General features: G+C 36.9%; 1 protein-coding gene across 1 annotated transcript in view; it reads right to left on the bottom strand.

Moving 5' to 3' along the window:
- Positions 1 to 23097, bottom strand: part of LRRC7 (leucine rich repeat containing 7) — a gene marked incomplete at its 3' end in the record, with an annotated part of 502056 nt that overhangs the window by 156163 nt on the left and 322796 nt on the right. The gene's annotated exons all lie outside the window — the stretch shown is intronic.

The following is a 23097-nucleotide window of genomic DNA, read 5'->3' as shown; positions in this document are numbered from 1 at the left end:
TTATTTATTACTCCTGAATATGTTGTCCTCTACATTTACAATATATTCTAATATTTACTATTCACTTATACATTTATTCTCAAAGATCAGATCAGAACACAAAAGATATAAATATTGCTGCATATTTACTATGTTTGTTTGACCATATCTCACATAAAACAATATGAACTGGTAAAGAAAATTTATATCATTCTACAACATCTATCCTTAAACCCATTTACTCTAATACTTATTATCTTAATAATAATAATAAACAACTAAATCTAGCAACTTATAATACTTCTCATTATTAGTATTAAAACTTGGAATATTTATTTGTAAATATTCTAACTGGCCATTTCTGAACATTTAACAAGTACTTACCAAGCACCAAGCTCATGTCCAGCACTCTGTTATGGGATATAGGTGTATGTGCATGTGGGGAAGGGAAAACTCAAGAGTATTGTGATATGATTTTAACATCTCATTGTTTCTACATTTGCTTTAAAACACTTTAAAAGTCTTGGTTTTATTTTTTTCTGCACAAATTCTATCATGTGAACTACACCAATAAATTTTATATTTTTTAATAGTTTCACATAACAGTTGAATGAGCTGTTCGCCAGGGTATATATCTGTCAGTAGGTTTCTACATCAATATACCCAAATTATTCTTATGGTACTGTGCTGATTTCTTTATTAATTCCCATTTGAGAGCTAATTGCTGCTATGTAATTTAGTAAAATTATACTATTTATTGGTGCAATCTAGCAGGATCAAGGTTATGTAATTTGAAATTACATGCTTGATTATTTTGCTTGTCACTATAAAAAATATGGTACATTTTATCAGACAAATCTTTCTTTTATATTGCAAATTATCAAGGAGTTTTGAGGTTATAACTCAAATCAATTTGTATTGTATCAACTTTAAATGAGAAATTTCCTTACCTATGTAATCTTACTTACTATTTATATTCTGGAACTCCCTGAGTTGTCATCACATACTTATACCTTACCTACCTAGCTTTCCACCCTCACTTTTGTGACTCCCTCTCAATCTATATTGCAGTCACTCATCATGTTCCTTTCTACTACCCCTTCTGCCCAAAGTGCTTTTCCTCCTTTTCTTTGCCTGGTTAATTTCCACTCATCCTTTAGATTTCAGTTCAAGATCACTCCTTGAGGAGAGTCTTTGTATGGCCAAACTCCATTAGATGATCCTCAACACTTGTCATGGCTGGAATTTTACATTTCTGAATGCACTTGATTAATATTTGCTTTCCTCACTAGACTATCAACCCCACAAAGGCAGGGACTATCTCTGTTTTCACTTTATTTTGGATACTGGGAGTCTGACAGAGTGATCAATAAATATATTCATCCAACAGATTTGATTGACCACTTAACATACTTCAAGTGCTGTTCTTAGTGTGGGGGATATGACGGAGAATAAAACAAAGTCATAGAGCTACATTCATTCATCCAAGAAAGAATGAATGAATAATTTGTTGATACTAATTTTTCCATATCAACCTCTCTTCCATGTAAGAATGAACCTTTCAATTTGTGTCATGCACATTGTGCATTACCATTAACATTTGATGTACAGTGCTTTGCAAGTAGTAGATTGCTAATAACCATTTGCCAACTTGATGAATAAACTCATGTCCCACTGGATTAATTACAGATGTATAGGTCCTGCTATGTCACAGGAACAAAGGAATATATTTTAACTGCAAATTTATTATATTTTTTGTAACAAGTTATTCTTTTCTTCACGTGTGAACAGAATGATTTCTTAAATTTTTGCCTATCATATTATGGTTATTTAATGTTCAAATTCATATTAGCGAGTCAACAAGGAATATTGCTAAAATGTGAATTCCTACAAACATAATGTGAAAAAAAAGTTTCCCAGGCTTCCACTTGTAACATATGCTATGGCCTATTTTTTTCTTTTTCATAAGGAGTTGTGAACAGATGTTTGGGCAGGTTAATTCTGTACTAAATCTTGTACTTCTACATGTGCCGTGCTGGCCAAGTCAGCACTGTAGCTCTCTTGTTGGTCATTAATCACCTCAAAACCACTTATTTTTGCTATTATTAAATTAAAATGAAAATGAGAGTTCTACTAACAAAAGCTTACTTTATACAGTGGGGAAGCAGCCTCATCTCTCATTCCTCTGCCATGAGAACCTTTACTCTTGCTACACTAATCTAATAATAAACCCTCAGCATGCTTGTGTTTCCTCATCTCTATCTATTCTTGTGATCATATCAATCTCTTGGCCAGGATGCTCTCACCCCTCCCCACCCATCCAAAACCAGCTCATTCTTCATGGCCCAGCAACTTCTGTGCCTCACGGAAAGCTAAAATTACATCAGTCATTCCATTAACATTCATCAGCTCCACAGAGTTTGAGTTTCTGTTCAAACAGCTAGGCCATATACTCAGGGAAAATACAAAGATTAGGTAGTCACATGTCTTTCCCTTATGATGTTATAGTTTAAGAGAGAAAAAAAGTCAGCATTCACTCAATAAATACTTACTAACTGGTGACCACTTTAAAATTTGCTGTGGATAAGAATCATCTGAAGAGTCTGATAAAATGTAGATTCTTGGGCTCCTCATGAAACCCACTGAATCAGAATTTCTGAGAGTATGACCCAGAAGTCAAAAATTTTAACAAGTGTTGATGGTAATTTGAGCATGCTTCTCTACTATACATGGCTTGCATAGAGCGGTTACTAAGATGAATGAACAGATTCTCTGCCCTCAAGGAGCTCACATCCTAGTTAGGGCAGGTGGTTAATCACAATGCAAATGAAAGATTATGTAATTATTACATTAAAAAATAGAATAGGCTTGTAAGCCAGTTTCAGGGACCATAGGGGATGGAAAGAATCAATAGCATTGGATGCACTGAAACTACAAGTTAGCCTCATTGGGTTCTGAGGAATTAAAATCCCTTTAAGACAATATTCATCAGGAAGTAGAGGAGGTAGAAGGAAAGGTTGTTCTCTGTGACCATGCATCTACATGGATAGGGACAAGTATGACATAAGAAAGAAAGTAATGGGTGCAGTGGAGGTCCCCTTTGAGGGGCATTTATAGGAGGGAAAGATTATTTCTAGCTAGTAACATAAGGAAATTTTTGAGGAGGTGCTTCATTGGAGCTGGGTCTTGAGGAAGGGTAAGGTGTACAAACTATAATATAGACATGAGCATGAAGGAAAGCAAGGATATTCCAGAAGGAAGAATTAGTACAAGCAGGGACACAGAAGAAGGAAAGCAAGCTGAAGGCAGGGAGAATAGCAAGCAGTTTAATTTGGCTTAGAAAAGGGTATGAGAAGGATAATTTTCTTATAGTTGTGGATTTAGGGAAACACTCTAGGAAGGTAAACCAGACCAGATCTTAGGGAACCTTGAGTACTAGACCTCAGAGTAGCATTTACTCCTTGGACAACTTGTTTGACACAATATATGTTACTTTTTATACCTTGTCTCTCCAACAAGCTTATATTTTCCTTGAAGGCATGGGCATGTTTCACGTTTCCTTCAAAATCCCTCAGAATGTAGCACAACGTCTAGCATACAGCAGAAGTTCTAAAAATTTCTGTTGACTGATTAGGAGAGATTGTTTTTGTTCTCAGAAGGAGAGCTTTCATAGCATATAGGAGGACTATGTACCACTGGGGTTTTCTTCACTCTGTTGGCACCATGTTAAGCATATGAGAAGACTGTCACTGTTGACAATCACAGAGGTCATGCTGTATGTGGAGGTGTCTAAAAATGAATAATGCAATTTTAGCCCATTGGGAACTTTACTACAGATGCATGTTCTTTTTCATTTTCTGTACATTAACTGAACATATTTTCCTAAATTTGTAAAAATGTGTACGTGGAATGGAAATAAATAGTAACGACTACCCTGTAAAACAACTGTTGGAATATTTAAAAAGTAATGACGATTGTAGTTTTATTTGGGCTACACATTTAAGGAAGAAACCTTTTATATTGTTTTGTTTTGTTGGGTTTTCTTTTGTTCTTTAGAGTTAAAGAACTGGCTCTCAAATTCTTCATGGACTGTACGGCTGTTGAAGAGGGTTGTGAGATGTTTCTTCGGGAAAAGGCACGATAGCTAATCCACCCCCATAACAAATCCATATGGCCAAGACATTCAGTAAATACACCCAGACAAAACATAAATATTTAGTGAAAACCTACTACATGTATGAAAATGGTCTAGGTTCTGGGATATGTTGGTGAACAAGGGGAACAAATTCCCTAATTTTGTGAAACAAATTCTAATAAGATCTAGTAGTTTGGTGCAATTGTTCCAACATCAACAATAGCAATAATTAGCTATATTATACAATATTTTAAAGTTTGTAAAACTTTTACATGTGTGTTGTGTTATTTTTCACAACTCTCTTCCTTTCTGATTTTGCATACAATTTTCTTCTATTTTTATCTATTTCCATAGGGTCTATTATGCCAGTGATTCTCAAATCTCTATTGCTAGCTCAGACACATATGTTTTAGACATTTACACCTATGTGTTCCAAAGGTTATTCAAACTCAATGTGTTCAGAACTTCCATCTTCTCGTATTCAACCTCCTCTCTTCCTGTGTTCCTCTTATTTCAATTAATAACAACATTACCCAACAAATCATCCCTATTACAACTAGAAGCAACAGACCTGATTCTTTCTCCCTTTTATCCACCTTCCCCTTTCTGTCATTTCTTTATTTCTTGAATCCATGGATTTTTTTCTTCATTTCTTCTGTCTTCATGTCTTAGTTCTGGCTATATAATTCGTTTCCTAAACTATTATAGTAATTTTCACTTATCACTGTGCTTAATCTGTTCTTATTAAAGTTCTAGCTCCTATCACAATTTCTAACACAGAGTAGGTTATAAATTTTAAAAAAATGTTGATTTAGTGATTAATTCGTTCTTCAGATTAGGGGTAAAATTTAAAATGTAGGCTTAAACATATTATTCTCCTACATAAAAATTTTCAGGCTGTCATTCATGAGATAATACCAAATTCTTAGCATGACGTTCAAAGACTCTAGTGCTTTTACTTCAGTTGATTTTTCTAATCTTGTCTCCTTTTATCCTACAAAAGTACCTGTATGCCAACCATATCTAACCACTTAAAGCTCTCCAAGCCTACTCTTCTGTTTCATCCATCTGTAACTTCCATGAGCTGTTCTCTCTCCCCTACTTACCTTTCAAGTCTTTCTTTACCTTGAACCTCTCTGTCTTTCACTCTGAACATCACTCTTCAGTTCGCCTATCTTATTTTCTATCTATACATCTACCTTTGTATCTTATTTGTGTTGCTATCATTTGCATTTCTCTTATTAGGCTTGAATTTCTGAAAGGTAAAGTTTATGTTTTTTCATCTTTGTATCCTCAGTGCTTGCAGAGTACCTGCATAAACATAGTGTAAACATATGGTGAATGAATAAACAGCATGTTGATTCATATGTCAAAATGGGTTTATCTCTCACCTTTCCTGAAGTTTCACTGAAGCAAAAAAACAGAAACAAAACTGAAAACAAATAAAGGGGAAAAAATGCTGCTGCTAGTAAACAGGAAATGGTAAAACTAAGAAACCAGAACTTAGAGAATTTTGTAGAAGATACAAAGTAAATCCAATTACATTTAAAAAATCCAGTGCCAATCACCTGTGACTTAATAAAAACCAAAAGGAGTCCCTCTGGGAAGTCAGAATTACTTGGTTTCTCTAACAAGTTCTAAAAGTTTGTGTTAATTAGTACTGGTTTTGAGAGGGGAAACTTGCAGCATCTATTAAAATGAAATATGCATAGCTAGTCATCTGGCATTTCTGCCTCTAAGAAGCCATTCTTTGCAAATATTTGCATTTGTATGCGAAAAGTTGGTCACTGCATAATTAAAATAGCAAAATATTGGAAACTACATACATGTCCATCAATGGGTTACAGATTAAATAAATAATGTGACACCCACTGTAGGAAACCACATATAACTTTGAGAGAAGAATAAAAGATGTGCAATGACCATGATACATTCTTCAAGTGAAAAAAATGCATATGCATGTGCATGTACACATTTGTAAATGCATAGAAAAAAAGTGGGATGACAGACATTGAATTGTATGTACCTCTGGGGAGTGGGACTGGGAGGTTGCTAAGGGGGATTTTCCTCTTTTTCCTTTTTCACTTCTATATTACAATCACTTTTATAACTAAAGAGCAATATAAACAGTTTAACAATTTAAACAAAAAAAATTTCCAGACATGGAATAGGAGGGGCTGAGATCAAAACCGGCCATAGTTAGTCCATAAAGAACAATCGAAGGACTTCTAGATGGTCAGGATTAGTACTTAGAGTTATTTCACTATCTAGGACTGCTCATTACAGATCTGGCCCATTGCCTTCTAATATGAATAGTAGGGTCAGTTAGAGAAGGAGGCAGTATTCCAGCTAACTTCAGGTTGGTACGACAAAAGCAGCAGTGAAGTTCCACTATGTGTTTATCCTCATTAGTAATTCTTCCTCCACATCTTGCAAACAAGTACAGCTTTAGCCCCTAGGAATCCCCTAAGAATGGCTAGAAGAGATGGTGGGTTGAGAGAACTCAACTAGAGCACCTCACAACAGGTAGCTGACCACAGCGTTGATTATCCAGGCATGGACTGTGCATTGGACATTTGTCACCTAAAGAAGGGTCCTCTGCTGCCATCCACTCTTCCTAAAGGACCCAAATGATATTTACTTGTTTGTCTACCTGCTTTCTTACTCACCAGAGCCAGTATATAGTATCCTGCTTGAGGAGAGTGAAGTAGGGGAAGGGAAACAGAACCATATGAGACAGAATTGTTTTATAGTTGGAGAGGTTCAGTGCTGTGCTTATCTCTGGGTATAAGTCTGACACTGACTCTTGGCTGAGATAAGGACAGTGGGATAATTAATGATTTATAATGCACTAAAGTTTGAAACTGCCCTGGTGGTACCCACTGCTGGTTTATTAGGACTTATGCCTGGCATTACAAGTCAGATAGTCTGGCTTGGCTTTGTGTACAGAAGACCATGAAAGACACTACTGGAGACTTTTAGGATGCCTCCTGAAACTAAGATTTATCATACAAATCTTGGTGATTTTATCCAGAGAAGCAGCATGTCGTGTGTGAATAATGACTTTGGGAAGCTGTACTTGGAAGGCTCTTGGGCCCCTGATGTTTGCCTGCATTCTGTTTCTACTGCTTTACTGTATAATTTACATTTATTGAAAACCTTATGTGAGAATGCTCTGTGGAGTCTCACAAATCCTTTCAATTATCTGTGTTGTAATTTTTGCAAGAACCTTGAATAAAATATAGCTGTAGTAGTTTTTAATGCTGCATAACAAATTACTGAAAATTTAGCAGCTTAAACCAACACTCATTTATTAATTCAAGTTGGTCAGAAATCAGGGCGTGATGTAGTTGTGTTCTCTGCTTAGGGTCTCAAAAGACTAAGATGGTGGTATTGGCTAGACTGCATTATCATCTGGAGCTTGACCTCCTCTTGCAAACTCACACAGATGTGGCAGGATTCAGTTCTTTGGGGTTGTATGAAGGACGTCCTTGTTTCCTTGCTTGCTGTCAGCTACTTTCTTGTTGGGGTCACTCTCAGGCCTAGAGAGGCCTATATTCCTTGACTATGGCTCCTTTCAAGGGCCCTCTCACACTTTCAATCTCTTTAATTAAGAAGAGTCCATTCCCTTTTAAGGAATAACCTAATTAGGTCAGATTCATGCAGGATAATCTCTCTATTTAAGGCCATCTGATTTGGTATTTTAATTATATCTACAAAATCCCAGTAGCACTTATATTAGTGTTTGATTGAATAACTGAGAGAAGACCTCTGTATTCCAGAGGGTGCAGATCTTGGGGCCCATCTTAGAATTCTGCTTTCCTCAACTGCTCCCAATTGTTAACTGAGTTTATTAATACAGACCATAGCATTGTGTTCCATGGAGCCACAGGAAGTAGAAAAAGACTCTTGGGTATGAGAGCACTCCCTCACTTTAGCAGGACAATCCTACTTTTATCTATTGTACAAAATTACAGTCTGTAGAAATTACAGCTATTATATTTTGTTTATACTTTTTATTTTGGTAATCACATCTAAGCTCATAATTTTAAATTGTACATGTACACTTGTATTTCTTTCTTTCTTTCTTTCTTTGGCCTCACTGCACAGCTTGCAGGATCTTAGTTCCCCAACCAGGGATTGAACCTGGGCCTCAGCAGTGAAAGCACAGAGTCCTAACAACTGGACCTCCAGGGAATTCCCTATACTGGTATTTCTTAAGTGTATTGATCTGGCCTGAACTTCTGCCCAGACTCATAGTTAACAGCCTTCTTGACATCTCCATTTGGATACATAATAGGCATATCAAATTTAAGATTTCCAGAATAGAACTGATATTTCCCTCTAAAATTACATCTCTTGTCCTTAAAATATCTAGTTGGCTGATTGGTAAAGGTCCTCCCTTATACAAAGCTAGTCTGTACAAAATGGGCAACGTAGGTGTTTTTCAAATGTGCAGACACCAAAATAAATTGTCATAGAACATTAAGAAACAGGGAATGGCCCAAAGAAAGGAACAAAATAAATCTCTAAAAACCAACACTAAAGAAATAGAGACACATGGATTACCTGAAAAAGAATTCAAAATACCCATCATAAAAATGTTCAACAAACTTAGGAAAATGATACATGAAAAAACGAGTAAAAAATTAATTTAAAAATCCAGAAACTTTTGAGCTGAAAAACACGGTAGCTGAACTGGAAAATTCACTAGGATTATTCAACAGCTGACTTGATCAAGCAGAAGAAAAGATGAGACATTTGAAATTATGCAATCAGGGGAGAAAAAGGAAAAAGAATACAAAAGAGTGAAGAAAGCTCAAGGGACTTATGGGATACTGTAAAATGTATCAATATATGCATTATGAAAATTCTAGAAGAAGAAGAGAGAGACAAGGGCAGAAAGCTTATTTAAAGAAATAATGGTTGAAAACTTCCCAAATCTGGTGAAGGAAGTGGACATTCAAATGAAAGAAGCCTATAGTTCAAAATACTGTACTGAACACTTAAAAATTTGTTAAGAGGTTAAATCTCATGTTATGCACTTTTTTTTTTTGCCACAGTCAAACAAGCAAACAAACAAAACCCCTGCATCTTGTATAGTATTCTACTCAGAAGTAGAAATGTCATCTTTCAGTTGCTTAGTCTCAAATCTTAAACTCATCCTTAACTACTCTCCCTTTCATCCCTGACATCCCATCTGTCAACAAATCCTATTGCTTCTACTGAGAGACAGGTTTCCTCTAAACTTAATGAAGTTCAAACTTTCAGGCCCCTTACTTGCATGAACTCCTTTCCAGATCCTGGGAGGTGGCCTGGCAAAGTGTTCACATGGCCATATGTTTTTGTGCAATTTGCACAAATCTTTTTAAGGTTAAAAACTTAAAACATAATTCACATATCATACATTTTACCCTTTTAGAATATAAAACTGTGTGATTTTTAGAATATTTAAAAAGTTGTTCGACTACCATAACTATATAATTCTAGATCATTTTCATCACCCCCTCTTCCAAAAAAACCCATCTCATTCTTCCCATTCTTCCCTCCTCCCCAGACCCTGCAACTACTAATCTACTTTCTGTCTCTGTGAATTTGTCTATTCTGAACAGTTCATATAGCTGTAATCATATAACACATGGCTTTTGTTTCTAGCTTCTTTCATTTAGCATGATGTTTTCAAAGTTAATCTATATCAGTCCTTAATTCTTTGTTATTTCCAAATATTATTCCATTGTATGGATATACTGCATCATGCTTATCCATTTATCAGTTAATGGACATTTGGATTTTCTTTCTACTTTTTGGCTATTATGAATATGCTGCTATGAATATTCATGTACAAGTTTTTGTGTGGATATATGTTTTATTTTATTTTTATTTATTTATTTTTTGCGGTACGTGGGCCTCTCACTGTTGTGGCCTCTCCCGTTGCAGAGCACAGGCTCTGGACGCACAGGCTCAATGGCCATAGCTCACGGGCCCAGCCGCTCCACGGCATGTGGGATCTTCTCGGACCGGGGCATGAACCCGTGTCCCCTGCATCAGCAGGCAGACTCTCAACCGCTGCGCCACCAGGGAAGCCCCGGATATATGTTTTAAATTATCTTGGGTAGTGTGGTTGGGTGAATATTGTGTTGGCTCCCCACAGATATGCACATCTTACTCTCCAGGGCCTGTGAATATATTACCTTACATGGACAAAGAGAATTTGAAGATATGATTAATTTAAGGATCTTGAGTTGGAGAGATTATCTGAGTGTCCCAATGTAATCATAAGTGTCCTTATAAGAGGAAGGTAAGAAGTTCAGAGAAGGCAGAGAAGGAGAGGTCATGACAGAAGAGAAGTTGAAGTGATGCAAAGAAGGGGCTGTGAGCAGAGGAATGCAAGTGGCTTCTAGAAGCTGAAAAAGGAAAGAAAATGGATACTTCTCTCAGAAGAACACAGCCCTGATGATACCTACAGAACTTTAAAATAGTAATTTTGTGTTGTGTTGTATGTATTGTTTTAAGCTGCCAAATTTCTCATAATTTGTTACAGTTCAACCACAGGAATCGTATTTTGGAACTTGGAAGTGGGTTACTGCTGCAACAAATACCTAAAAATGCAGAAGTGGCTTTGGAACTGGGTAGTGAACAGAGCTGGAAAAATTCTAGCTAAGAATGCATGATCAAAAAAGCCTAGATTGCCTTGAACATACTGTTAATAGAAATATGGATGGTAATGAGTCCTCCTTGTCTCTACTAAGGAGGACTCAGAATGAAGTGAAGAGCATGGTACAGAAAATCTGTATCTTCTTAGAGAACATCTAAATGATCATGAAAACACTGCTGGTAGCAATGTGAACTCTAAGCCCTCACTACTAATGAGGGCTCGGAAGGAAATGAGGAACACGTTAACATGGAAAATGGAGTAAAGGAGATCTTTGTTATACAGTAGCTGAATTGTATCATACACTTATGTGGAAAGCATAACTTGTATGAGGTTAATTTGATATTTAGCTGAAGAGATTTCCAAGCAAAATTTAGAAGGTATGGCCTGATTTCTACTTGCTGTTTGTAGCAAAATACAAGAGGAAAGAGTAAATTGAAAGAACTATTAAGCAAAAAGAAACCAGGACTTGACTTGGGAAATGTTCATCCTATACAAAAAAATGCTAAAATTAGGAGATTCACTACCAGGAAAGTGTGCTCTGGAAATAAAGTCAGGGTGTGCTGAGGCAAACTTTTCTAAGGATTAAAGTGCCTTGTAAGGATCAAAGTGCTTAGGTAGGTGTTTCACGGAACCTGTTAGACATCTTAGAGGAAGCCAGGAATAGAGATGAGATTATCCAGGAAAGAACTGTGGGGAACCACTTGTGCAGTGGAGAAATCTTCAAGATATAAATGGGAGACCCACAAGGCTCTTTAGACTGTTGTATCAACAGAAACACTTCCAGCAAGGACTGAAAGGAATAGAGAGAGGACAAAATAAAAGAAGACTGCCAGACTCCTAAAATTCTGTAAGCAGAAAACAGGCTGATAAATCTACTCAGCTGCAAACCTTGCTTTCCTACCAGGAAAAGGAAGAATGATGCAGAGGGTAAAGCCAAAGGCACAGAGCAATGAGTCTTGAGCCACAGAGTTTATTCCCTCGCCTTGAAACCTCCTGGAGTTTGCGTGGGTGCATTTTGATATTGGTTTTGAGTGAAGAGACTACTTTTGTCCTTCCATTTTTTTTCCCGTTCTGCATGGGAATCTCTGTAACTGTTATCCTATGCTTATTGCACAATCATATTTTGGAAGCAGATTGACTGTTTTCTAGTTTTACAGGTCTACAGATGGAAGGTGATTTGGACCCAGGATAGATTGTATACAGAACCTTACTTATGCCTAATTTAGATGCTTTACATGATGAAATTTGGGACTTTTGAGCTGATGAGATTTAGATGAGATTTTTGTACATGAGTTGATTTTGTAATGAGTGAGAATTTTGGAGAACTTGAGTTGGGGTGGATGCATTTTCAAGTGGTTAAACATGAATCTTTAGGGACAGGGACCATACTGGTAGGCTAAACAATGGGCTTTCAAAGATGTCCACGTCCTGACCCCTGAACCTGTGAATATTCTACCTTACAGGATAAAAGAGAATCTGCAGATATTATTAATTTAAAGATATTGAGAAAGAGAGATTATCCTGGATTATGTCAGTGGTCCCAAAGTAATCACAAACGTACTTACATGAGGGAGACAGCAGAGTTGGAGAAGACAGAGAAAGAGATGCAATGATAGAAATAAAATCAAAGTAGGAGACATAATGACAGACACAGAGATTGAAGTAATGTGAGAAAGGGGTCACTAGTCAAGGAATGAGGTAGCCTCTAGGAGCTGGAAAATGTAAGGAACAGATTCTCTCATGAAGTCTCTAGAAGGATCAAAGCCCTGATGACACTTTGATTTTAGGACTTCTGACCTCCGGGACTATGAGACAATAAATCTGTATTGTTTTAAGCCACCAAGTCTGTGGTCATTTGCTACAGATCAGCAATAAGAAAGGAGTACAGGTATGTGCCTAGGCCTGAAATGCTAGGTAAAATTAAGATCTTTTAACTATAATTTCTACCCTGGCTTCCACTATGTTGCAATTTCTCTCATGTCATGTGGTGATGGAATGGCCACAGGCATTTTGGGGAGACAGATGAAAGGGAGTTACATGGAATACCTTTAGTATAGATTTAATGGAATATATTTATATGGTTTGCAATCATGTCTCCACGTAGTTAACCTGTTGTTAGCCACCTAGAGTAGAAATGGCTTCCAGAAATACTTTGTTCATTGTGTCAATTCCCCTGACCCTCATGACATGAAGGTACAGGGCCAAGGAAAGTATTGGGACATGAATATGTCCTTTGGTTCTCAGTGTGTAGGTGGATGAAGAGAAACAAGGCTTGAAATGCAGGGAGTCAGAGGTTTTCCCAAATTTGACAATCCTAGAATTTTACAAGCTGTATCAATGAAAAATTGTAAAGATGAAACAGATGTTTCCAAATTATCAGGAATAAAAACCATGGTAGAGGAAAGCCTGGATTATTTTTCTATTATCACTGTAGAAAATGATATTACAAAATATTTGTCATGTGAACAGACTGTCAAAGAGCATGAGGCCAACATGTAGGGGGAAAAAAGAGTATCACAGATATGTGCTATTATGTTATTTTTCTGGATTTAATGATATTTATGACATTTGTCAGCTTTTCAAATTGTATTCTATTAATTTTAATTTGTAATTTAAAATTCATAGTTTCTTTTTTTTCATCTTAAATAAACATTCACTTTTATACTTAATTATGTATTCCTAATTTTGTATTATTTTTTTGAAAGAAGGTGTCCCTAATTTACAAGTTCAGATCCTACTTCTGGCTATATCTTTAATATTTACCCAGAAATCCGTCCTTCTTACCACCCCCACTGCTACTGCCCCATTCCTGGACACTGCCATGTCTTGCCTATATTATTGCAATAACTTCCTAACTGGTCTCTTTGACTCCACTTTGACCCACTTTCCATTCATCCTCAACACAGCATTCAAAGTGATCCTGATAATATCATGTAATGCAGTGTAATTAAGGTAACATACTATAACCAAATGTAGTGTAATGTAACATGACAATGTACGTCAAACCATGGGTTCTACCTGTTCAAAACCTTCCAGAGGGTTTCCACTTTACTCAGAGTAAAAGCCAAAATCCTTGAAATGTCTTACAGGATTCTACCTCTCCCTGTGCAACTACCTCCGAACTCCCCAAATTAACTTATCACCTACTCTTCTCACTTACCCTTCTCCAGACCTTCTAGTCTCCTTGCTGTCCACAAGTCAGGCCTGCTTTCATGTCAGGTGCTTATACATCCTGTTCCCTCTGTTTAGAATGATCTTCCACCCAGATATTAGCATGATTTGCTCCCTCGCCTTCTTTAAGTTTTTGCTAAAATTTCACCTGCTGAATAAAGCTTCCCTGGCCACCCTAACAATTACACTCTCCATACCTGCATACACAAACACACCCAGACCCACACACCCACACACACACTGCCTCTCTCTCTTTCTCTCCATCCTCCTTTCTTTATATTTCTCCTTAGCATTTTCATTGTCTTCTGGGTTTGGTTTGTTGTGAAACCTGAAATCAAATAAATTTTTTATTGATTCAATTTCAGATAATACATCCAGATAGTATACATTTCAGCATATCAATGAGGAAGATGTCATGTTGAATTTGATTACTTTAAATACAGTTTTTGTTAGTTTTTGGATGATTCATAATCCCTATTCACAACTCAAGAATATTCTTGGGTTTACTCCCTGATTACATAATACACTTATTTTCCTTGTAAAGTGTTGGTTATAAATTTGTACTCTTATTTCACATAATTTTTCCTGGATCAATCAGAGAGCATTTCTTTTTTCTTTAACTTCTATTGTTGACACTATTGAAAGAATCACCAAGGCACTTGACTACATTGAGATATATGCCATTCTTAGAAAAATCTATTTATGGAAAGGGAAACAGAGCTAATTAATTTCATTTATAGTACCCAGTCTTATTGCAATAATAAGAAATGGCAGTGAGAGAAAAACTGCTTCCTTTGAAAACAGAGGCCAAGATAACTTATTTTATTGCTAGGAAAAGGAAAGTTTAAAAACAAAGAAATTAGTTTTTTGGTTTTTTTTTTTTTTTTTGTATGTGCAACATTGGAAATTGCTTTTTAAAGCCCTCGGTCAACAGATGTTGTACCTGTAAAAGCCGAGACCCCAGTTTGATCCTCCTATCTAAAAACTCCATAATTATTTTCAGACATAAAACACCTTTTAATTGAAAGATTCATCAAGGATTCCTTTCAAATTCCACTGTTGGTGGAAATACAGTTTTATTTATTGGTCACAGTTCTAAATTTTGTACTTTAAAGTTTCATGGAGAAACTCATTTAGAAGTATGTTTTAAAGTGAATTGAAATTGATTCCTAAAAGGATAGCTAATTATGGAATGATTGTTTTTCATATAAACTAAGCATTTCCTCCACCTCTATTATTGCTTAGTTTGAATCAAAAATTTTCAATTTATGTAGGCATGATTCTGATGAAGAGAATTGACTTAACTGTTTACTGTTAAAGTCAAATGATTCATTCATTCATTAGAAACAGTTATCATAAGCCAATTGGGAGTTGGTACTCTGCTAGGGCCTGGGAAAACTTTCTGGAGAAAATGATGCCAAAATTGAGTTGGCAAAAATAAACATTTGTTTTATTTTAAATGTTTAAGATATTGTCTTTTAGCTGTGGCTCACTTTTCTAATATTCTACTCCATAATTCTGAGGTTAACTACATTTCTTTTTCTTTTTTCTTTTTTTTTTTGCAGTACGCGGGCCTCTCACTGTTGTGGCCTTTCCCGTTGCAGAGCACAGGCCCCGGATGCACAGGCTCAGTGGCCATGGCTCACGGGCCTAGCCACTCCGTGGCATGTGGGTTCTTTCTGGACCTGGGCACGAACCCGTGTCCCCTGCATCGGCAGGCAGACTCTCAACCACTGCACCACCAGGGAAGACCTACATTTCTTTTTTGATAGTTGACTCTGCATCAGGCCCTGATGACTGGGTGTACTGCAGCGTGCTGGAAGGCTAGAGAAGGCAGAAGGGATTTGCTCATTCTACTTACTTCCTGGGCATTTAGTATCTCAACAGCAACACTGCTCCCTGCAGTGACAATAAACTCCAGCAACAGCAGTTGTTTTCAGCTTGTATTTTTTCCACACAATTAGAACTAGCCTTATTAGCTCCTTGAAGACATCAGATGACTGGTGCCCCTATTTAGAGGTCTGAGTGGCAGCTTCAAGTTTTCTTAATTCCTTACATTACCATCTTCCATTTGTCCCTTAAGCTAGAGGTGGTAGCTGCTTCCTAGAGTTATTACATCTGTGGTCCTTCAGAGTCCGCTTTCTGTCTTTCCAGTTTTCTAGTACATGATTATCCATTCCTTATATTAAACTTTCTTTGTTAAATACTTGATATAGTTTCTACCCCCTGCCTGGACCTTGACTGATACAGAAACTGATGTGTCTCCATTTTAAAAATTAGTTTCGGGCTTCCCTGGTGGTGCAGTGGTTGAGAGTCCTCCTGTCGATGCAGGGGACACGGGTTTGTGCCCCGGTCCGGGAAGATCCCACGTGCCGCGGAGCGGCTGGGCCCGTGAGCCGTGGCCGCTGAGCCTGCGCGTCCGGAGCCTGTGCTCCACAACGGGAGAGGCCACAACAGTGAGAGGCCCGCGTACAGCAAAGAAAAAAAAAATTAGTTTCATTTCTCAAGTTTCTCTTGATAACCTCTGGCAATGTCTGTGATCTATATAAATTCTATATGTGTATACACGCACACAAAATCTATGGCCTCAGTAGTTTTACAAATTCAGGAAATGGAAGTGTTACTAATTAGGATGTTTTAAATATCTTCCCTGAAAATGGGATGGCCTGTTATAAGATGATAGATTGTATTTTTATTACTCTGCTCTTTCTTATAAGCTTTACTTGAAGAATAATTAACAAAATTTTATTAGTAGGTGTGGCAAACCTACATTGTAATTATCTATAAAGGAAATTACCGGATATGTAAATATAATGCTTGCCCCAGGTATACATGCATCCTAGTTAATTAAGAATGAGCACACCAGGGCTTCCCTGGTGGCGCAGTGGTTGAGAGTCCGCCTGCCGATGCAGGGGACATGGGTTCGTGCCCCAGTCCGGGAAGATCCCACATGCTGCGGAGCGGCTGGGCCCGTGAGCCGTGAGCCATGGCCGCTAAGCCTGCGCGTCCGGAGCCTGTGCTCCGCAACGGGAGAGGCCACAACAGTGAGAGGCCCGCATACCGCAAAAAAAAAAAAAAAAAAAAAAGAATGAGCACACCTTGGGCAAACTAGGGAGTTGAACTCATTGGCTGTTACACTACTGGTAAAGCTTAATTTAATTCTAATCAATTTCAATTACAAGTTAAAACAGCACTCGGCTGTTTCAAATTTCTATGAAAACACATTCATATTATTTATAAAACCAAACAGGTAGTCCGTACAACTATTGGCATTTCTTCTCCATTATTTTGCTCAGAGTGACTCCATTCTTTACTTGATTTATCCATTTGATATTTTTGTTTGATTCTATGAAATAAAGTGAAAAAAGTCAACAGAAACAAATTCAGTTTGAATATTGAGATAAGAAATTCTTGCTTAGTGTGATCTGCAGCCTTATTAAGCATTTAAAATAGTGACTTGTAGAGTGCAGACTATTTTTTAAGTTTTTCTATAAAGAAGCTTTATAGAATATAAATCCTCTAATACAGTCCATGGATAGCTGAATTTATGAAATCTTTTTATAAAGATGACTTGACATACTGTTTCAAATATTAGATAGTTAAAACGATGCTATTGGGACTTCCCTGGTGGAGCAGTGGTTAAAAATCTGCCTGCCAGTGCAGGGGACATGGGTTCGATCCCTGGTCCAGGAGGATCCCACATGCTGTGGAGCAACTAAGCCCATGTGCCACAACTACTGAACCTGTGCTCTAGAGCCCATGCACCACAACTACTGAGCCCACATGCTGCAACTACTGAAGCCCACGCACCTAGAGCCCGTGCTCTGCAATGAGAAGCCACCGCAATGAGAAGCCTGTGCACCGCAAGGAAGAGTAGCCCCTGCTCGCTGCAACTCGAGAAAGTTAGCTCACAGCAACAAAGACCCAACGCAACCAAAAATAAAAAAACAAAACTAAACAAAAATGATGCTACTCATTTCCTGATGAATTCCCTGAACTTTTAAATTCAATCCATCTTTACATGTGTTTAAAAAATGTTTTTTTATCACAGAAAAATATATATTTTTTACTCTTTAAATATTTTTGTTGCTGTCATTTAGGTGTTTTGTTTTTTAAAATCCATGTTTTGTTCTTTAATCCAGAATTTGAATGGTCTGTAGTTTAGAAATATCTCTGTCAGTAACTGACACATTAAATAGCTCAAAGAGTTGAAAATACTCTTAAAATGATCTCATCATGATGCTTCAAACTCTGGAGAATGAATCCTGGCTAATTTTAGGTGCAGAGGCAGGAAGACTTTCTTTAAGGACATGAATAGATATTTTAAAATTACTCTTTATCTGATTACTTTTCCAGAAAAAACTTACAAAATAATTAATAAAATGGTATTTCAAAATCACTTATTTCAAAATCACTCATATTCATATTTAATCCAAATTCCAGCAGGAGAGACAGAAGATACAGTTAAAAGGCAACATTTGAGGAGATAAGGACTGTTAATTTTTCAAAACTGATAAAAAACAGGAACTCATGGATAAAGCACACAAGAATAATGTATACCAACCTCATGTATGAGCACAGATGTAAAAAATATCCCTGACAGTATGGAATTGAATATAGTTTATATAGAAGGTCATGATCATCGTTATATCATGATCATGGACTCTAAGGCATACACAGACCATTTCCCAGTCTGCTTTTAGCCTCCTCTGAGCTGAGCAATTTTCTCTTTCTGGCTTGCCGAAAAGCTTTCTTATTTTGCTTCTTATGACTGACTCTTTTGATGAAGGTTCCCTTAGCAGAGTTTTTGGGGGCTCTAAGTGACATTTTCCTGTATGCCACAGTCCTCTGCTTTTGAGGGAAGGGGGGGATGAAGAAAGGAAGTAAAGGAGCTGGAAGCTGGAGCTAGTTTTGGGGGATGGTCAACCATGATCCCATACTATTATTGGATCCATCTTATCTCCTCGGGGCTCTGCTACTCAATCTGCTCCATTTTCCAGTATTCTGGTTCATGGTGATTTGCTTTGGGGCTCCATTATTTCCTGCACCAGTTCAGGACAAATAGCAATTCTTAGTTCATTGGAGAATATATATATATACCTGAAATATAATCCTACCATACAGCTTTTGGACCCATGATAATCACTGAATTTGTTTTAGGGTCCCTGACCATTTCATGACATTGGGATGTTACTAATTATTGTAACAGTGTGAAGAATGTACTATATAGAGTGTACAGAGGATTTTTAAGGATTGATGCTATCCAACTACACACATCAACCTACTAGTGTCCCATCTCTGACCAGGCTCCAAATAATGCTCATATGACCTCATTAAAAGAAAATGGGGGAAGGGAGAAAGAATATACCAAAAATATTAATAATGATTATATATGGGGATGAGGTCACAGATTACTTTTACTATTATCTTTATACTTCTTTTAACTTTCTAATAATTTTAAATGAGCATTTATTAATTTTATATTGATAAAAAAGCCATGAAAGAAACACACATAAAAAAAGTTTTAAGAATCTATTATGTTCCTAGCACTGTGTCTAGTATCTTCTAGTGGTTATTCCTGTAGAAACATAAGATAATTTCTTTTGTTTACAATCTTTTATTGTTACAAAAGCATCCATAAGGAGATATTTCTACTTCAAACCTTATTTGGGATATGTACATTGCTCCTCTGGCAAGCAGACTTCTGTTCTCTTCATTAGGTTTTCTCATTCTCATTCTCTCTTTTTTTTTTTTTTTTTTTTACTTACTGCCATCTCTTCACATCTGTCTCTTTACCATGACACACAAAATGAATCATCTAATAGTAATCTCCTAGGTGTCAATATCTAGTTACAGATTGGAATTTAATTCCCTTTCCTCCATATGATCTTGGTTTTAGAGGCCTCTTATTAGAGCAAATTCTCTTATTTTCACATTAAAAATTGGTACAGCCACTATGGAGAACAGTATGGAAGTTAAAAATCTACAAATAGAACTACCATATGACCCAGCAATCCCACTACTGGACATATACCCCGAGAAAACCATAATTCAAAAAGAGTCATGTACCAAAATGTTCATTGCAGCTCTATTTACAATAGCCAGGATATGGAAACAACCTAAGTGTCCATCATCAGATGAATGGGTAAAGAAGATGTGGCACATATATACAATGGAATATTACTCAGCTATAAAAAGAAATGAAATTGAGCTATTTGTAATGAGGTGGATAGACCTAGAGTCTGTCATACAGAGTGAAGTAAGTCAGAAAGAGAAAGACAAATACCGTATGCTAACACATATAAATGGAAGCTAAGAAAAAAAATGTCATTAAATACCTAGGGCTAAGACACAGACCTACTAGAGAATGGACTTGAGGATATGGGGAGGGGAAAGGGTAAGCTGGGACAAAGTGAGAGAGTGGCATGGACATATACACACTACCAAATGTAAGGTAGATAGCTAGTGGGAAGCAGCCGCATAGCACAGGGAGATCAGCTCGATGCTTTGTGACTGCCTGGAGGGGTGGGATAGGGAGAGTGGGAGGGAGGAAGATGCAAGAGGGAAGAGATATGGGAACATATGTATATGTATAACTGATTCAATGTATATGTATAACTGATTCAATTTGTTATAAAGCAGAAACTGACACATTGTAAAGCAATTATACTCCAATAAAGATGTAAAAAAAAATTGTTACTGTCAGAGAAATAACAGCTAGTCCCACATATATGATGAATAAAATTCAAATATTTGATTAAAAGTAAATAACATTAAAAATGTGAAGTTCCAGAATTATACTCCCCCCAACCCCACCAAATAACTAGTATCAAATAAAGCACCCCAGTAGAAATGCAAAAAAAAATTTAAGAGACTTAACTTTGTGACAAGCATAAAATATTGGGAGTTCAAAAGTAAAAAATGCTTTTGCTCAGATAGCGATTTCTTAGACATCAGAAGCATAAGTCAAAATATGTGTATTCAAATTTTACTTTTAGTAAGCTTATTTTCAAAAAATAAACATGCCCTATTCAACTTTGTCGATGCAAATATTTATAGTAAAATATTGATTCACAAAATATCCATACAAAAGGCTTGCAAAATTATATACCTGACAGAATTGAAATTCGTTTCAAACATACATTAAGTGTTTATTATAGATTCTCTTGCATGAAATTCTTTCAAAAAGTCTGTGAGATATATGGGTTTGATACCCTTATTTTATTGAAAAGGAAGCTGAAGATAGGGAGAGAGCTATAGACTCAAAGGTACCTAGCTAACCAGTGATGGAGTTGAAAGTTAAACCTGAGTCATCTGAATCCATTGTCCATGTTCTTTCAATTACTAGGCCAAGCTACATGTCTTCATGGAATCATGGGTAGATCCTAACTTCTTAACAACTAATTTAAAAAACTTCCAATATAAACTAGTTTTGCCACTGTTATTCACAACCTTTACGTCTCTCTCTAATTACACTAATAAATATTTCCTTTAAAAATGCCAGAGGTACATTAAACTATGTACTGGGTCATTTTGCTTTACTGTGTTGAGGCCACCTTGCCAGCTGCCCAATAACAAAGTTGGGTGCATCCAAAGCAGAGCAAGCTTGGCGGTGCGATGCAGCAGGTAGAAGGAAGCTCTGAAGTTTATTTTTATTGGACCTCTTTCAGTTTGCCTATCATTTGGACTCTCAGAGCCTGTAGACTTGCTATGGGGTCACTATTAAGGTTATGGCTGGTGAGGTTCCTTCACAACAGAAATCGGGGATGGACTTCCAAGCATGGCGCTGGAGGGAAGACAGGACAGAGACTTATGCATGTATATGCAATGGTAACTGGGTGATGGTGCTGCCAGCAAGAGGAAGATGGCCAATGCTCCCAGGGGGTATTGCTTGAGCCCAAAGAACCAACTGGCAGGTTCAGAATTGCAGATTTAACACAGGAGGCAGTATTAGCTGCAGACATCAGCCCAGAGGCCAGCACTTCTGAAAACCAGCCTGAGGCCAAAGGGTATCTTTTCCTCATGTCAGAAAGATATGTACCTTCCTTCACACTCACTCAAATTCCATCTTAAGGACACAAGCAGGGGAAGGCAACAGGTTACAGAGAATTTCTATGCAGGGAAGATGAACACAACCTAAAGGAACCATGTAACTTCTAAAATTAGATTTAACTTCTAATCATAGAAGAATAAAAGAATAAAAGTCAGTTTTTACCCTCAATAAAGAGTTGATAGAGGCTGGGACAATGATCAAATTAGTTACGGTCAAAGTAAAACAAGTTAATTTTTTTGCACATTCAAGTTGTAGTGTGAATTATACCCTATCACCCCTATACACTGGCATTTACTGAGAATCACTTTTTCCAGGCCCTGTACATTTTTTTAGTTAATTCTCCTACAAACCTTGGAGGGGAGGAACCATTATAATCTCCATTTTATAGAAAAGGAAAATGAGGCTTAGAGAGGTTAAGTCATTTTCACAAGGTCATGTAGCTATTAACATAGCTGCAAAAGAAAAGCTGATTACTCACTTAAATGTTTTAATTTAAAAATAGTTAAAATATAATTTAGGTGAATTGATTTTTGAAATTTGAAGATGTTCAAGTGGAAGACCTCTGAGTAAAACAGGCTGGGTCTGCTGGTAAAAGAGTATTTTATTTTTAATTTGCATTTGAGATTTTGGTTTTCAGGAACATTTAAAGAAAACTTAAGCCTAAAAGGAGTAGTCAAAATTCTGTCAATTTTGCTGGCAGTGAGGTCATAACATATGTTCACTAGAAAGACACTTTCAATACAATTGGAAATAAAAGGCCATTGATCACTCCTCTCATGCTATGCCCATTAAGCAGCCAAAGCAGAAGTCTTCAAGGTATGGACTCTGAGTTAATCAAGTCTTGGTTTAATTCCTGTTCAACCACATAAAAGCTACATAAGTCAGTGACCACTTTGAGCTTGTTTCCATGTTCCATGGCAACATGGCAAATCAGGATTAAATGAGGCAACATATATAACACTCTGAACATGGTGCCTGCTATATAGGTGGTGCTCAAAACTGACAATTTGCATCTGCCTATCCATACCCTGGCTTTTTAAAGTTAATCCTAATATTATTCAGTTCCCTGTGGCTTACTATATAGATAAACAATCACTTTAATTC

This window comes from Mesoplodon mirus (assembly GCF_964341445.2).
Source record: "Mesoplodon mirus genome assembly, chromosome: 3".
Lineage (NCBI taxonomy): Eukaryota > Metazoa > Chordata > Mammalia > Artiodactyla > Ziphiidae > Mesoplodon > Mesoplodon mirus.
Note: the sequence above shows the minus strand (reverse complement) of the source record. Positions and strands in the feature narration are given on the sequence as shown.